General features: G+C 41.3%; 1 pseudogene; it reads right to left on the bottom strand.

Annotated features, from left to right (window-relative positions):
* Positions 1–10,127: 10,127 nt before the first annotated feature.
* Positions 10,128–14,228, bottom strand: LOC124850536 (annotated as a pseudogene).
* Positions 14,229–15,859: the final 1,631 nt, after the last annotated feature.

Raw genomic sequence — 15,859 nt, forward strand, 5'->3', positions numbered from 1 at the left:
TCACCTGTTTTGTCAGGTCACCAATCAGCCGCAACATTTAAGGGCCCATGTTACATCCATTCACAAGTTTCAAAATTATAATTTGAAGGTCTTTTAGAATAGGTTTACATACTGTAATGTTCAGAACACACATTGTCTGTCTACCGTATACTGCTGCAGCTCCTCTTTTTTACCCTCTGCCTGATACACTGCGTTTGAGCTCTTGGCCGGCCTCCCAAAAAGCCCAGTCTGCTTAAGTTGGTCAGCTGAACGTGTAAAGCTAATGTTACGTCCCTTACCCAAAGGCTGCCTGATCGGAAGCAGAGCTATGTTTGACCACAATGCCTAAGCCTTACTGCAATGACAATGAACCCTTACTCTCACCATGACATGATTAACAGGTAAACGCATAATTTCAATGTTTTTGTGTAAAGTAGTGTTCTATGTGTAAAATAAAAGTGAGATGTTACGTTGATTGTCCGCCATCTTTGAAATTCCAGGAGATAGGGAAAATCCAACAAAGCCCAATATGGGTACTAAAACCAGTAACCACTTTTAAACGTTGTGGCTGGGTGGGTGTACTGTAAATTAAACATGCAATCCCATCACCATTAGAATTTGTAAACATAAATATTTCTCTAATACTAATGGAAAAAAACTGTTTGAACACAAAGCCATAATATCACACGGTGTAAGAAATGTTGGTACCCTTGGGCTGACTTTCAGCTGTCCCCCCTTCTGTGCATCATTGTCCATTATAAGCTCCTCAGTCGGCACGTCATTCAGTTTTGGATTCACATTATATACAACCAATACGTACGCACAGCAACTCACACTGCAGTGTGACACTGAGCTTACCCTCTGTGCCAGATATGTCAGCAATAGAGTAATTGCGCACCCAAGCCATGTGGTAATGTCACAAGCTAGGATGAGCTCCTACACCAGAAACCGAGGGCAAACCTTTTCAACTCTCTCACCTCCTCTCTTCTGTGGTTCCTCTCATTCTGTCAGCCTGACAGTCCTTTTTACTCATGTTCCAATTTTCTTGAGTCTGCTCTCCCTTTTCCTGCCACTAGTAATTGTCACGTGGCCATTGGTGTTAATTTTTATTTTTCTCTTATTTGGTCCCTTACATTTTTTAATTTTTGTTGGTGGTTCTAGACGTTCATCCTTAATCGCACATACATTACATAAAAAAACAATTAAATACAAAATGTCCCGACCGAGCATCATCCGCTGATGAAGACCATGTGAAATGACTGAAAACGAATAAGCAGTGGTAAAAGTATCCACCCAACAGCTCCTAAAGGCATGCGGTATTACTGGGGCCATGGCAGAGGATGTCATTCAATGAACTGGGGGCATAGCAAGGGCATTTCTGGCTTGTGGCTCAGACAGAAAGATGCAGAGTGGTGTACGGAACGATTTAGGGGCTCAACTGCAGGGAACAGTTGGGTGATGTCTCTACTTCTGCCCCTGCCATGTGCCACTCCTAGTCAAGTTCTTGATTATTATCATTTTTTTTCATTTTTTTCCACTTCCTGTTTTATTTAGGTTTCTCACATCTCTCCTTTCAGGTCCCACTTCCTGTCAAGTTTCCCTCTCTTGTGATTGTCTGCCCCGCCCAGAAGTGCTCACCTGTTTTCTTGTTATCCCCTGATTTTCTGTGTACTTAAACCCAAAGCCCTTGAGAGAGAGTCACGACATCTCCGTTCACACCAATGGACCAGTTTTTTCCCAGCAATGGCGGAAAAATGAGACTCTCAATAGTTCCCAGAAGTGAGCAGCAGCGCATTAGAGTAGCAGCAGAATGGATCAATGGACCGTCTGTGTTGCACTTATGAAAGGTCCACCCATCGACTACCGATTAATCCACTTAAGGGGCTGGAGCCAATCCCAGCTGACATTTGGCAAGAGGCGGGGTACACCCTGGACAGGTAGCCAGCCTATCACAGAGACGGACAACCATTCACTCTCACATTCACATCTACGGTCAATTCAGAGTCTTCAATTTACCTAACCGCATTCTGCATGTCTTTGGACTGTGGGAGGAAGCCGGAGAACCTGGAGAGAACCCATGCATACACGGGGAGAACATGCAATCTCCACACAGAAAGGGCCTTATGAAAGGTAAGAAGTTTAAATAATCAGATTGTATCTTATCAGCAAATCTGAATCAGATCTAAATGCGCATTAAAGCATGTTAGTGGATTATGATTTATGATTATTTATGATTTAAGAAAACGTATTGACTAACTACATATAGTAACTGCATAGGCATGTCGGATTGCTTCATTGGAAATCAATACATTTATTGACTAATAATTACCAAAAATCTCGTTTCTGTCGCTCTGAATAATGGATTTGAATTGCATGCCAAGAACTTCCGGGAACTATCTGAAGTTAAACCCCTTGTTACTACTTGTTGCCAGTTAGTTGTGTGTTCACTAGTGTTGCCTCATTCCAACCTTGATATCTTGTTAGTCCATGAGTGTATGACCATAGCCTGTTTTTTGACAATTGCCCACCTGATGACACTGCAGCTAAGGTGTGCCAGGCAGCAATACCCAGCAGGCAGAGAATGCCTCCACCTGTTTTCATCCACATAGCTTTGGAAGTTAGAACCCCCCCCCCTCTACTTCTCACTTCTCAGATTTGTCGTTGCCTCATGATTGAAGTATTCATAGTCTTCAAAAATTCTCTATTCAAAAGTTCTGACACTTCCCATTCCTCACACACTGCGTTGTTCAAGGCTGCGTTTCAGCCTTGAACAATTTGAATAGTCTTTGGAGCTGCATTCAGACCATCCTAGGTTACTCAAACTGCAAAAAAAAAAAAAAAAGCGACAAGTCGTGTTTGCAAAGATAGACATTTATTTACATTCTCAGCGATTAAAGGAGTAACTTCCTTTCTACCTCTTAGTCTCCTGTAGACATCAAACCAAATGTAAAATGAATGGAGGTTGGGATTTCCCTTTTCCATTTCTTCTTCCTTGTCACATTTTTCCTCTCATTTGTCATTCTCTGCTATACTTGCACTTTTTCACTCTTGCGCTCTATCTTCCTGCCTCTCACATGCACACATTCATTCATTATGTCACGCATGCTCACTGTCACTATGTGAAATATTTCTCCTTTTGATCCCACCCATCTGTCTGCTCCTTTCTCCCCAGTTTGCCCGCTCCCAATCTTTTGTCAGCACTTTCTTTCATTTCTTCACTCTCCTCCTCTGCTCCATGCCTTTCTCCGCTGGTCATTTGCTCACTTTCTCTCTCTCTGCTCCCTCCTTACAGGAATAAGCTTTTAATTTTTCTTCCCCTTCCCCACCTTTTCCAGTGCATTAATGGGTGAAAGGTGTAGGGGGACCCCAAGGCCCCCGGCCTCTTCCTGCCCTCCATCCTCTCCCTCTATCACTCTGCTCTTCCTGTGGCTTGCTCATTCATCTCTCTCGTGTCTTTCTCTCTATGAAGCCAGAGTATGTATATTCATGTAGCCAGTTCCCATGGCGACGGCACTGTTGCAGCACGGAATAGGAAAAAATGGCCGACACTTGCCAAGAGGTTGAGGAGCTATAGTTGCGGCGGTGTTGTAGGGCCACAACATGATTGTTGTCATGAGATTTAAATGTGATTTGCAATGTGATCATGGCAGATATTTAAATGTGAAAGTAGTGAGGGATGTACATTGACGTTATAAAGATTTTTTTTTTAACAAGTCATTTTGATAGGTACTTTGAATGGTGAAACCATATGAACGACCTCATTCTCATCGTGTTGACGGGTACCTTGTTGTTGGCCTCAGACATGCATTGGTTGAGTTAACTGTTAAGAGTCAGATATCTTTGTCCAAACAGGTCTGAGCTTCGTATCGGATATAATCTCCCTCCATATCAACATGCCTGAAAACGCATATCACATGACCTTTCACAGCATCACATGACCATTCAGGAATCAGATACTCTACTCTGCAGTTGGTAGCATACATGAAGAGAATACCGCAAGTGACGAACAGGATGGATGGACGCCAGGTATAGACATAGCGAATGTTGAAATGGAATAATTGATGGAGTGAATGCTGAAAAGGGAAGACGGAAACCGTGCATGTCTTAAGCAGAAGTATATATTATAAGAGCTCAATATTGAGGGGAGACTTCCGGTTCACTACACAGATCACCAGGTTCACAGTATAGCATCCCAAGATAGTCTGCCTATCTCCGGTGACCACAAGAGAGACTTCAGCTGCTCACTGATTGTTTCGGCTTGCCATAGATAATATGGCCTTGCTTGGTGCCTGAGAACCAAGAGTTTCTCTGGAAGGATAGACAAAATTCCACAACAAAAGTGACGCATTTTACAACTCAGATAATTTAGTATGAATGTTGCCTGAAAAATGTCACCCCTGGTGGTCATCAGTGACACCACGTTATTTGGCTTCCTGTAACAAACATTTTACAACTGTTCCTTGAGTCGATTTCCCACTGAGGGAGGGATTTTCATAAAGCGTACTCATGCATCACAAAATAAAGAATTTACGGGCCACACAGGCTCCTTTTGTGAACATGTTCCTTTTAATTTCCAGTGTTTTGTTCTTTTGGGGGAAATGCATGAAGAGAACCACAGCGGGGAAACACTGGCCTTTGTTGTCAAGCTTTATTCTCTTTGGTTATTAAAAGGATTTCTGAAAGTGGATGATTACAGTGAAAGAGCGTAATGTCTTCAAGTGTCTGAATGTCAGTCAAACATACTATAAGAGGTAACTGATAGTAAGTCGTAAAAGACTCTTTGTGACAATCAGTTCTGTGGCGATTCTGAGAAGTGCATTGGGCTGTGTTATAAAAAGCTGAAAGAACTTGAATGAATCATTTTACATCTCATTTCAGCAATGACTAAACTCTGAAAGACGGTGTTTCTCGAAAAAGGCAACGTTCTCGTTGGGTACATATTAAGAGGACAAATAGCCTACAGCCACACCAGTAGCTCTGTGAGCCTGCATGGTCAGGCAAGGTGGTGCTTTGAGCTAAATGCTAATTTCATGATGCTAACTACATTGGAGAGTAAAGTGGGCCCTTGAGTGTCCAAACTGTATTTGATTCAACCAACATTAACTCATTCAATTTCTCATGCATTATTTCACAGAACAAAGACAGTTCAGTAATCCATTTCTGATACTTAAAACAGGTTAAAAAAATATATTTTTCACCTACCATGAGAAGAAAAATTACATAGACTTCATCAAAAGCATTCAAAATATTGTTTGGAGAGGGTTGGGGTTGATGGAATTGTTTTCTGAAAATTTAGATTTTAGATATTGGTGCCAAATTTTGCACCAATCTGTCGAATAGATGTTGAGAAATGGTATGATAGATACGTCAGAGCTGGATGGGAAGTCAGGGGAACACCATCACATCCTCTAGTACCCTTTAATATCTGTATCTAAGTTGGTACAAGCATTGTTCAGATATTTCAGCCTAGGCCAAAATGACGGACTAGCCGACAGACAACTGACCATGCCATCTCTAAAGCCACATCCACTGTGCAGACTTTTAAAAGACGCAAACTCATCTCATTAAGTGCGCGTGGGATGAAAATGTTCCCAATTTTGGCACAACCAAGTGGTAGTCTAAAAAAGGTATTCTGAAGATACTGTGAATGGCCTCAGACAAGTCATCGACTCCCTCAATTTGTCTCATAAGAGACAGCCTGGAAGATTTTATCACAAGTATACAGCTATGCTAATTTAGAGGCTTGGCGGGGGTATGTGGTCTACTGAGGGCCACCGGTTGTGTTTTATGATTGCAAAAATGCAAGTAGGCTCAGAGTATGTAGGTTTTGCAGTATAATGTTTGCCATGTTCAGCATTTGATTTTAGCCTTTTAGCATGCGAACATTTGTGAATTACCAAATACTAAAGCTAAGGTATACAGCTATGGCTGTTTGGACCACATGATGTTGGGGTATAATTAAATTTTTGTCAGAAAATGAATAATGGGACCAAACTTTATTATAATCCATACAGTACTCACTTAACACTAACCATGCCAACCTCATAGTGAAGCTAGAGGAAAAGACTAGGATCACCAACGTCTGTAAGATTCCTCATCTCGCCCCATGTGATTGTTAAGAAATTTCAGGTCAATGGCAGACCAAGCAACTGACATTGCCACTCCTAGACCCATGCCGCTAGCTGGAAAAAAATAAATCTAAGGTAGTTTTGACTCAGTGAAATATACCCACACATGGGCAAAACAAAGATGAATTTAGACTTTTGCGATAAATCATTCAAACTCTACATCAAATATTTGAAAAATATTTTCAGCCATGTGTCAATCATGAGAAGCAGTTCTGGCTTTTTTATGGCTGGATCTTCACATCCCCCCTTATTTACAACTGAAATTTTACAATTCTAATCATACCCAACTCTAAATCTGTACACAATATACGACCACCAGGAATTAATGGTAAGGAACGGTCACAGTAAATACACTTCTAATTATCTCTGGTGGATCCCTCAGTGCACACTGACGACAGTGTAATAAGATCATAAACTCTGGAGAACATATGTGGCGTTACATGCACAGGGTTAAGAACCGCACAGATTTCGGTCAAGTATGGCTATAATATATTCTTTGATGGGGAGGCCTTTGAGCCTGTTGCTGTGACTGTGATTGAGATACCAAGCATTAGGACATCAAAATCAAGTTTAAATTGTTTTTATTTTCCTGTGTTTACAACATAGAACTTTTGAATACATTTTTTTTTTCTCTAATTTGTTCTCTCTGTTGGCACTTTTTCTTGTGTTGCATCAGTAAAAACACACAAGCGAGAAACTGCTTTGATGTGGCCGACAAGGCTGGGCGATAATAAGATTATGGCACACACACACACCAACCTTTCACACATACCTGAAACTGAGCACTCGCAAGTCTTGCTTGTTGGCATGTTACTTTCACAGCGCCGTCTGTCTTCGACCAGGCAGCAGTGCAGCTCCCCACCGGGACGGGTGGACACCGACTGTCACCGTTTCGATTCCTTAAAATATTTACAGGCCAATTACTCCACTGAAGTATGAAGTGTGAGCCGAGCGCCAAGAGGTCAGCATCTCAGGCAGACGCATTACAGTTGGCTAATCACCCAAAACTCTCCACAGAAAAGCGTTCATCACATGAAGGACGGGCACACGATCAGTGCTCATATATAATAAAGCCCTCTGTGGGGAGGCCAGCAACACCCGGATTGATCTGGGTCTCAGTCACACACAAAATACACAATAGGGTTCAATGCTAATTTTATGCAAATGATGTGCAGTATATGTTGGTGTGAGATGAAGAGAGATCATGTGTGTGATAATATAAGCTGCAGTTGAAAATGATACCTACTGTATGGCTGCACACCGGCTTTATAATCAACATGAATTTTCCAAAGCCACATTATTTTGTACAATGTTGTACTTACGCCTGTCACGATAACTACTTTTTGTTGCACGACATATTGTCCCAGTAATTGTTGCAATAAACAATATTATTGAAAAGACCATTTTTTGATACTGAATCATGTGAGCTTGCAGTTTATTTGTACTACACGATTTGTGTTGCTGCTGAGAGAAATGTTATCCAAAGTTTAGACTTGTGTTTAGGCCACAGACAAAACAAGCAATTTGAAGACATGGTGCCTTTAGAAGAATACTAAGAAATCCCTGTTTTCTGACATTTTATAGACCAAACCAGTGATTTATTAATCGGACAATGAGAACAAATGAGCAGATTGAAGCAGCAAGACTTTGAAGGACATTCTTAGGTTAACAAACTTGCATGTAGACACAATGGCTGTGATTGAGGTAAAAAAAAAAAAGAATTAATATGTATGTATGTACAATAAGTTGATAACATAATAAATGTGACAGGCCTAGTTGTACTAAAAGAAGAAGATGAACATCAAGAGCTCATCAGAGGAATCTCAGCCACTGTTGGTCCGATCATGTGTGACATATCACATTGTGGATTTGAAATGTGATGTTCGGTTCACCAATGTTTAATCACAGACCTACATAGACAAAGAGATGGCTGGATTCAGTTTAACTGTATATTTCTTGCCAATTTTCCTTTTATGTTTTTCAGTCATCACATGATTCAAAGGAACCTGCCCTCTCTCTCTGTAAAGTCACTATCACGCATCAACTTTGTGTGCGAATACCTTATTTGACATTTAAAACAAAATGCCCATGGGAAAGCCTTCGTTTCATTTAATACAGTCAAGCTAGGGATTTTCATTCAATGTTAAAAGTTGTGCGTAGGCGTTTTGGAGCTCTATGTGAAGTTTTGTGCAGATGCACCTTTTCTTGTATACTGGTACACCTCAGTGACTTTGGGTTATGATAATCCCAGAGGCAGTTCCACCACTGAAGGTTGAGTATGACACAGTGTGTTTACATGCAGTTTAAAGAACAGATTATATTCAGGTTAAGGCAATACCCCCGTTTGTCAAACGGTTTCTCAAAAGAGTTCTCATACTCCATTTAACAGATCTAGATAACTCCTTTAGTAACCAGGGTATTCGTGCATGTATACACGTTAACCGGGGTAAACTCAGGTTATGCGTCAGCGCATGCTCCATAGGTGATAGCTGCCCCTCCCTACTCGCAGGAAGCAACGGCGTAAAAAAACAACATCAACAACACAAGCTTGACCTCTAAACCCGCGGACTTCGCCTCGGCAAGTAAAGTCACTCAGGCGTAGAGAATGTACAGCGCTGAAAAGTCGTCCATGTTCTCCCCGCTATCCAAGTTGTGGTGGTTTTGACAAAAGTCAACAGGTAAAAAAACTTATTCCGACCAGTTGTACGTTGCCAGAGCGCCACCTACTGTACCGGAGGTAGAGTTACTCCCGACATTCTTCCCCGCTCATGTATACGGGGACAACTGGCATGACCCGATCATTCACCGAACTGGGGTAAGACCATACCCCGGTTACTGCTGTGCATGTATACGCACGGACTGAGAGCTTGACATCTTCTCTACACTGTTAAATGTTTTCCCTGTAAAAACAGTAATCAGCTGGCAGCAGGGTTGCCATTATGTTTCTGTAAAATTAACATACCAAATTGTGCTTGTGAGTGAAGAACAGAGCAAAATCACAGTCAATGAGATCCACAACTTATTCTTTTCCTTTAGTTTTTAGTTTAATAAAATGTCTCAAACGGCAGAATGCAAAATATGGAGAATTGCATGTGAAACTATTGCTAGCAAACAAAGCCTTCTCACTCAAAATATTTGGCTTTTTGCTGAAAATAGTGCAATTATGGTCTTGACACACTCACAAATATTCAGCTTGAGCAACTATATGAACTTTTAAAAAGTGTTTCGAAAACTGCACAATTTAACCAGAGCAGAGTAGTTATGGTGAAGGAACCTGGGGACGGTTCCACAAAGCAGAATAAGACAATTTGCCAGATAAATGTAAAATTATTGCATTATCATGTATTGAAAATTGAATGAGCTATTTGAATAGGATTCAGTTAGGATTAACAATTTGATAACACCAAATTTCCAAATGTATAGAATTGTTGTCTGGCGGACTAAATAACCTTGATTTGTGGAGCTACTCTGAAACAAAACTCTCAACATATTTCCCCATATCATGTATCCTATTGTCTAGCCTTATAAAAGAAAAACATTGCATAAAAATGTTTAGGTCAATACTATAACTTAGAAAAGTTGACTTTGAATTCAAATAGCACAAACACAACCAGACATGTAGCATTATGTTCAAATATGAACTTTAAGTTTACAAAGTCCAAGAATCCGGGGACCAAGGAAATAACTGACTTCTGGCCCACCAAATTCTCTTAATCCTGCGTTGGAAGTCCTCTGTGTGTCTGTCTGTGTGTGTGTGTGTGTGTGTGTGTAAATGTGAGAAAGACAATGAGAGAGAGAGAAAATTAGTTCCAAAATACCTATACCTTTCATTGCAGCTTCTGACATACAATAGCTGTGCTCCTCATTTCCTATAATCCTAATGTGGATTAGGAAAACAAGAGGCATTCAAAAGTTTACTCAGGAAGGGAGACAGAGGAAGAGCGATAGAGAGGGAGAATTAGAGGAATCAGACAAGTTGGTGTTTTCAACAAATATATGGGATGGAATTAACCTACCATCTTAAATGAAGTCCCACTCAAAGTCCATCAGTCTCCTCAGCAGAGTGGACACGTGGATTGACTGTGTTGTTCTTCTTGGAGGTGACTTTTCCAGTCCTTTTTGATAAGGCGTTACCCTGTGAAGCCTTTGTCCCTCTCTCTGGATTTATCTCGAAAAAACGTCTGGAACATGATGATAGTGTTTATGAAGACACTGTAACAATTAAGTTGTTTAACTGAGATTAACCACAAATTAAAAAAGCATCAAATGCATAAATGTACAATATTACATCATCAAGAATGGTAAGAAAAATACTGAAATAATCCAACTTTTGGATAAATTCGAGTGTGCATGCTGCCTCTTCTTGGTATTGGCGATTAAAGGTGTAGTAGGTGGAAAATAAAGCAGCAGTGCCAGTCAAGAAGGTGGGCTGGATCCCCTCACATATGATGTGACCTTCAAAGCTGACCATCCAGCACTGAATTGTGCTTCTCACCGTTTCACTGTGTCTCATGGTCTAGTGTATTTAAAGTCTGTCTTCCCCTTACCCCAGTGCGAAATCGTCTGCTTCCATGTGTTCAGCCTTCAAGCGTTTTTCCCCGTGTCCTGATATCCTGAGTTCCTGTCTTCCCTTGGATTTTGACCATTGCCTGTTTTTCCGGATTTCCCTTTTGCCTGCCGCGTACTGGACACTGTTGCCTTGCTTTATTGGCTTGCTAATAAATCATTGTATTATACGTACCTGAGTTGTGCATTTGTGGGTCCATTCTCTGTGAGCTTGATAGTTCTGCAATGGCTCTACCACACTCCTCCATGGCGAGCTCAAATGTGCGCAGGACTGGGACATCAGTGAGTAGCTCAAAGTGTGACTAGAGTCCTTTCTGAGTGAACAGGTATGGCCACTTGGTTCTAAAATCTTCAATGGTTGGTGCTGGTAGGGCATTTATGTGGCACCGCTTCAGATAGAAGGTTGAGTCCATTAGCTGCTTTACCTCTGCTCTCTCAGCCCCAGTTATACAATTCTGACTGTAGATTTCATCCAGCTTTTGACGTTTGCTCTCCACTGTGTCTTCAGTTTCCTCTGGTGGGAGTCTAGGCTGGAAACCTGTACAGCCATATGTGTCAGTGGGTCCTCTTTTTCTTCCATGATGGGATGAACGGTGCTGTCGAATGCTGCAGGTGCGGTTCAGATTTTCAATCCGATGTTCTACTTGGATTAGGAGTGATGAGTATCCACTTCCCATAAGCTGACCATTATCAAGTTGATCAGCAAAACTGTGTGGGTATTCACGAACAATGTTTCTGCAAACTGTGAGGCACTGTGAGCGGGTTGGATTTGGCTCATACTTCCTCATCTCATGTGCAATCACCCTCACCGTCTGCCATCGTGCGGCAGGTGAAGGATTCTTACCATCTGAGATCGCTGAACGAAAGTCCGAAGGCATGAGGTTCCATTGCACCTGAAAAGATTCAGGCCATGATTTTCTTGTGTTGGAGGAGGGCTGGTTGTCTTCATTTTCACTAGATGTCAAGCAGGAGACGACAGATGAAGCTGATGGACTGGGAAATGTAGGAGAGTTGCTGCTGTCTTCAATGGTGGGGAAAGGCAGGACATTGAGGTCCAACGTGAATGTCTCTGTCTCTAAAATAAATTAAAAAATGAGATACAACTTTAATAAAAGAAAATATACATTATAATGTATAATGACATTGTAATGCCATGACAGTAGCCAAACATACCCATTTTCCTTGCCTCCAAAAGTTTCCGTTGTTGAATAACCGGTAGTTAGTCTGCAAGGTCCTCTTGTTGCACATACTTCAGGTCTTCTTTTGACTCTAAACCTGAGCTCAACAGCTTGTCTATGTCAGGTAGGAGAGCAGGAAGCAGGACGCAAATGCAGGATGTGGCAAAAAAGGATATTTAATAATAACACGAACAACTCAAAAATCCAAACAAGGGTGTCCACACTACGTAGTAAAAATGAAAACTGAAACACTGGAGCCGGGGGGAAAATCCCAGAGAAACTCGGGGTAAACAGCAGAAACAGACTGGGGAAGACAACAGGAACTGACCAGGGAAAAGCACAGGAACAAACTACTAAGGACAGACTGGGGGAAAAACAACAGACGATCTGACACAGACCGAGGGAAGCACAGAGACTAAATACACACACGGTGGGCGGGGCAAATAGAACATAGGTGAGACACATTAGGAACAGGTGTGGACAATCACAGGGGCAGGAGACAGGAAAAACAATGTGAATACACACGAGCCAGGGAAACAGGAAGTACAAAAACTAATTCAAAATAAAACAGGAAATTAAAAACACGGAATCATGACAGTCTATAGCAAGTTGCTGAACAGCTTCAGAAACGGTTGAAACGGCCCTATGGATGATCCCCTTGAGCTCCTCCACAAATGTCGCCATTGATTTCTATTGAGAGGAAAGAATGGTGTGGAACAATTACAAGCATGTCACAGAATGTGTACTCTGGTAAAGGGTAATAATCAATGAGGTCATCCTGTTTGACACAACAGTAACCTCCCAGACTTGGTGTGAAACCATCAACACTTACATCATGAAGAAGCAGAGCCTGACATTTTTGGGTGATAAATATATTGTTGGATTATTGTGGATAAGTACCACAATGATCTTTCCAATGACAAGGCCCTCAGAACTCTCATCTATAGCAACAAGCATATTTTTTTTGTATTTTGTGCCTTTCACAGTTGCTTCATGAGCAATCATTGTATTGTCAGGGCCAAAATCAAAGCTTGACACAGATTCCCGGATGTCCTGATTGTAGTCACTGGGAAAAAACTCAGCTAACTTTTCCACTACAACAGCTGGTGGGTAGAGATTGCCAGCACTGACATATGCCTGGAGGAGCTGATGCCTCTATGTAAGAGTTGAGCACAAGTTTTTAAAATTGTGCAGTTTCCTTGCACACTGTTTGAAGTAAGTGGGCTTGCTCTCAAATCTTAGCATCCACAAACGGATACGTGGTCCAAAGCAAATTATTAGCTCTGACATAATGATGCTTTGGCTTTAGTTTTTGATCAGGGAATGCTTGCTTTCGAAAATACAAATAGTCATCAATAAGCATGAGCAATATGCTATTTAGGGCTGCACGGTGGTGTAGTGGTTAGCACCTTCGCCTCACAGCAAGAAGGTTCTGGGTTCAAATCCCGGTTCAACCAGGGCCTTTCTGTGTGGAGTTTGCATGTTCTCCCCGTGTATGCGTGGGTTCTCTCCAGGTTCTCCGGCTTCCTCCCACAGTCCAAAGACATGCAGAATGGTGTTAGGTTCATTGGAGACTCTAAATTGACCGTAGTGGTGAATGTGAGAGTGAATGGTTGTCCGTCTCTGTATGTGGCCCTGTCATAGGCATTAACCTGTCCAGGGTGTACCCCGCCTCTCGCCCAAAGTTAGCTGGGATTGGCTCCAGCGACCCCCCGCGACCCTTAAATGGATAAAGCGGTAGACGATGAATGAATGAATGAATATGCTATTTGGCCAGTTGAAATAGCAGGTGCACAAATAGGAGAAACCATCTCTATTAATTGTAAAACCAGTTGCCAAGCTTGATCTTCACCTGGAGATTTAATTTTATCTCCAATCTGCACCTCAAAAAGAGGATCGGCTTGAAATGTGTTTGTGTTGATTTCACAGTATCTGCAGAAATTCAAACTCAAGCTTAAATTCTCAAGAAATCCTCCAATATTGTGTGAACCTAAGCTGTCTCCAGCAATAGCATGCAGTATTCCTTTACACACACGTCCATGAGGTAACACAATACCATTGTTCTCAAGGTCTTACAGATCTTTCACCAGGCAACCCATGACCAAATCCTGAGCAAAATACTTGAAGTAATTCTCTTTGGAGAGAAGAACTAGTTGCATCTGGTCAATGCTTGACCTGTGGGGTGGTAATAGATCTGCCAGTGTAAGATACACAGCAAGTATTTTGTGTTTCTTTCTTCCTGACCCAAGAGGGTTTGCAACTTAAAAAGCATCTTGATAGAGGATCAAGCCCAAAGGAGACCCCTCTGTTTTACACGCGTTCTCAGTAACGTTTTTCCCATCCCACACATCTTGAAAAACGTCCTTAGTTTGGGCATGGTCGTGTACTTGATTGTATTGTTCTCTTACAGATTTGGACTGAAAAAGAGCTTTGAGTGTTTGTTTTATGGGAACATATTGAGCAAAGCACTCTTTGCCTGCTTCGTTTTGTCCCAGACACATAGGCACTGGTTCATTATAATTAAATATATTCTTGAACACAGACTTTCTCCGTAGATCTGTTTTAAGTGTGTGGGTATTGTGAGTCCGGAAAAGATCTTCTCTTTTTAGATCATTTATAAGAGTCCCAATAGTATCATCTGGAATCCCAAGCATATGCAACTTCTCTTTCAGTTTAAAAAGTCACTGTGACTGGCTGATATCATGTATTGACTGCAAATCTTCAATAATTGTCTGAATGATGGAGGATGGAAGAAGCAACTTTGCTTGTAGCTTTAGATAAAAGAGAGCAATATTACTCAAAAACAAGGTATCATCAATATTTTCTGGGTTAACCTCCAAATGCTCAGTATCATCAACAGCATCAGGCTGCTGCTCACACAGCAAATCACTATCATTTGAGTGCCACTCATTCCACTTACACTTGCTGGGACAATGATGGACTCTATTAAATTTCCCTCTGCCCTTTTTTTATGTTGCCTGGACAAATGTGAAGTAAATGTAGATACCACAGCAAATGACTTCTAACATTGCTTTAAAGGACATGCAACAGCTCGTCCTTCTTTAATGTGCTTTTTAAGATGAGAATAAAACTCACTCAAAGAATAAAATTTGCCACTGCAGAAGTCAACATGGCATGTCAGGTCAGCTGACATTCTCAATCTGTGCTCAATCTCATGTTCTCTATGATTTCTATACAGATGTGCTTTCAGACCTGCACGTTTTCTAAAGGTCCTTTGAAATCAGGCATACAACATCGCAGTACTAAATTAGGTAAATTACAATTAATTTTTACATGTCTCACGTAGGCCACTGAGTTGCTAGCTGGATGTCCACAGATTTGACAAAAAAATTATTGCAATGCAGACACACTAGATTTGTATGGCCCATTAAACACTAAACTGCAGTTGTACGACTGTGCAGTAAAATATTATTTTCTTGTGGTGTTTTAGGGGTCTAACAAATGAGAGTGCAGCAGTAACATCGTCTGGTGCATCTGTAATGTCAGGGACATGTGCCAAGAATCAACCTAAATATACCTGAGCATTTAGACTGAAATGATGCCCAAAACATTCAATTCAACCTATTCAGTGATGAAATACGTAAAAACTAAACTAAATAAACTAGCTTAAAGTATCTACTAAAGTGCAGCTAGCCGATGAAACAATGTCATGCAAACAAATCGGGAAATCACTGACAATGTTTCAACTGGTTTTAGGATTAAATTGAATTGCTACTCACCAAATAATCACTGAGATTAGTCACTGTAGTCATCAAAGCACCATCCAAGCCGCTGTTGGAAGTGGAGAATCTCACCATTCAGACAAGAATCTGAAGCTTGGGTTTATTTAATGTTAAGTTGCGTGTGCATCGCATTAATGCCACGGTCGGTTTTTGAGGGTTAACCTTTTTGAGGGTTAAGCTATAGGCGATTAAATCACCCTTTGATGCCGAGGCTCTGTTTCTGACAAGAAGAGATCATCCTGTCCGCAGCATGTCATTGCATTAT

The sequence above is a fragment of the Scophthalmus maximus genome, chromosome 9 (assembly GCF_022379125.1).
Source record: "Scophthalmus maximus strain ysfricsl-2021 chromosome 9, ASM2237912v1, whole genome shotgun sequence".
In the NCBI taxonomy this organism is placed as follows: Eukaryota; Metazoa; Chordata; class Actinopteri; order Pleuronectiformes; family Scophthalmidae; genus Scophthalmus; species Scophthalmus maximus.